The following is a 3242-nucleotide window of genomic DNA, read 5'->3' as shown; positions in this document are numbered from 1 at the left end:
ACTGTAAAAATTTTCTAAAACTGTAAAATAAAGATACTTAATTTTTGAACTGAATTTTGCTATTTTGTATCACCTTTACATTTGAAATCCAGTTGTTTACTTCTTTTTATTGTTTGCACCAGGATGTGATGAAATGTCTTTTGTGATTTAAAAGATTGCTGCGCACAGCTTCAGTCTTGAGCTGGATTCCATGCAAAATTCTTAAAACTTGCCCATGGCTTTTTCAAGTTTTTTGTTAATGTGTAAGACTTGATACCAGAAACAGTGTTTCACATCCCCAAGCAGTCCACACAAGTAATCTCTTTTTCCCTGCTTTTATAACCCTGATGTGATTGTTGTACTGATACAATCAGTTTTGACTAATCTGTTGCATGTTGTAGTGCTATTGCTTGGGAAGGAAGTTGATTACTAACAGTCCCTCTTTTTACAAAAATAGTACATTTCTACTGAATTACAAGGCAAGTCATGGATGTATCAGAGAATGGTACAAATTGAAAACGGGTACATTTCCACTCTCTGTTTTTGTGCCCATGGTTTTCAGTATGCCCTGCATTTCACTTCTAGATATGCAATACAGCGGGGAAGACAAAAATTGAGAAATTTCTTGTGTTACCTGGCTTTAAAAAAAAAGTTGCAGCAAGCCAGCCTTTCTGTTCAGGCTGTTGCTGGGGAATCAAGAGATAGCTACTTCCATTCAGACAAAGGAGGGTTCAAAACCAGAAAGACTGGTTTTGTGTTAAATAAAGGGTAGTAAATATTAAGTCTGGCCACAAAGCTCATCCTAAGGTATTCTAAACCTCGTCCTATATTAGTTGAAACAGTAACTAGTATTCTAGATTTAAACATACACCTGTATACTAGAAAAAAATTAGCATAATGAACAAGTTGTATGACTTATATTACTGTATCTGTTTTACAGACATGGACAGAGCATTTGGTTTTAAAAAAAAAACCAACAAAAACTATTGGTCTTGGCACATAGTAATGCTCTAATGGGGAATTAAATCATTCAAACAGGAGGATGTCTTCATCTGGGTTGGGTGAGACCCTAAACTGCTGTCCTGCTGAATTCTTACAGTAGAGGTGGCCCACGGTACTCCCACCAGTACCACACGTGCATGATCTCTCATTATTTATTAATTACATTCAAAGCATCTCCCAACTATCTTACATATTTACTAAAGATCTGTCCTACGTGACCATTTCTGCACCTGCAGGAACAGTGTGTGTTGATTGTTTACAAGCATCTTATCTATGTACAACTTGCTCAGTTTTGCAGCAAGAACCCCCTTGGGGAGTCTCTGGAAGGAAAGGCTGTATTCTCCACCCAGGACGATGGCTCATTTAAGCACAGGTTGTCCTCAGGGCACACTGAAATTCCCACCTGCAGAGCTCCTGCACCAATTGCTCAAATACTTTCTTGTGAAGATCTTCAGTCAATTGCCTAGTTTCAAGTCAGCTCATTATCTCACCTGTGCAGATCATTAAGTGGGGTGTTCCTGGATCACCTAGGGACTTGATGACTTAGCTGCACCGGCTGTGCACACAGGGACAACCTTGATCCCCAGCTATACCACAACTAAAAGACACACTTGAGTTTCATACTCACAGCTCACTTGTAACAAGTTCCATAGCTCTTGCCATATATCCCAAATGATTTTAATTTTTTTTTTAATTTTAGAAGGGAATTAAGATTGTGTATCATACATAGCAAATAAGAGAGCTTTTCACTCACCAAAATGAACCGCAGCAGCCCAGACGTCTAGCATTCACAGGCCCAGTGCTGTTGTGTAGTAGGAGGTGGAAGAAAGTTACTTGAACAGAAAAATAGTGATGATGAGTGAAAATATAAAGCTCTGAACTTCTTTAGCCTTTAAGCATAACATTAGGTATGAATCTCTGGCATTTTTCTTTTTGTTGGAACTGTATTCAGGCAAAAACAATATTTTGAATTATGATCTCAGGTTTTTCTGTTTAAATACAACTCTCGTATTTATGGTTTGTCAGTCTCCACATCCCTTCTCTTCATTATTGCCTCCAAAATAGACTTGACTCTCTAGATCACCTCTGCATACTGCTCTCAGTAGAAGAGATGTGGCTTTGGGAAGAAGTGTGCTATGGGTCTCCCGTGGCTCCTGGGAATCAATCCTGTTCCCAGCAGGTGCTCCTGAGCAAGTCCAAAACAACCCCTGGCTCTAGCCCAGGGGAATCTTCCAATCTTCTCAGGCATTTTTAAAGGACTGCTTTTTTCACTTTTGCCTCACTGGTTAACTGCAGTGGAGCAGAAGCAGTAATCTACTGTTATATCTTATTTTTGGGTTGATACATCAGATCAGGATAGCTGGCACTAGTTCTTGCGTAAGAGGTTTCCATAAAAAATCTAGTTGCTTTAGGGGAAAAAAAAGTTAAGAGGGCAAATGGCCTCCCATTGTTCCTTCCCAGGTATCCATCAAAATGTTCTTATGGTCTTTAGCCTTGTCATGGTCAAGTATGTATGCGTCCTCTGCTAGTGCATAGCCATATAGTCCAGCCATTCAAATGTTCCATGTTTTCCTCTGTGTGGGGCAGGGGAAATCCTCTTTTCCCTGGAGGATACAAGGAAACACTATCTGAGCAGCGAGCCTTGGCCTGATCTGTTTACTTCCCAACATGCGATGGACTAGTTTAGGTAGAGGGCATTAAGGAGTTGCATGGACTCTCTGGCGTGGGGTTAGTCCATCCCAGGGGCAGAATTTTTCAGTCTTGTTGCACTTCAGGTTTCTTTTGTCCTGCCTACTGCACTCTGTTATTACTCTGACTTATTACTGTCACGTTAGCTATAGGCAGTATCTCTTTAAAGCTGGCAAAAAGATCCTCAGTACCTACTACAGTGATTAGGGCAATAGTCCTATTTCAAGCAAGAAGTTGGTTTAGAGACCTCCAGAAGTCCATCTCAAGAGTATATTTATTTTGTACCTTACCTAGGATGGAGGTTAGCAAAGGGACGCAATGCTGTGGCTGTTACAGAGCTGTTCAGTGGCTGCCACACACTGAAAACAATTCCATCAAAGTTCAAATAATTTTCATTAATAAGAAGTTAACAAAAAGTTACTCAGTATTTCTATAATATTTCTGTGGAAAAAAAGAGGGAGAAACTCCTAGCAGGAAAAAGCTGTATAACCATCAGTTTTCTATAATTATAAAGATCACTGTTCTGGTTTAACGTCAGCCAGCAACTGAGCACCACACAGCCGCTCGCCCCC

This window comes from Aptenodytes forsteri, unplaced genomic scaffold (assembly GCF_000699145.1).
Source record: "Aptenodytes forsteri isolate BGI_AS27 unplaced genomic scaffold, ASM69914v1 Scaffold300, whole genome shotgun sequence".
In the NCBI taxonomy this organism is placed as follows: Eukaryota; Metazoa; Chordata; class Aves; order Sphenisciformes; family Spheniscidae; genus Aptenodytes; species Aptenodytes forsteri.
Note: the sequence above shows the minus strand (reverse complement) of the source record.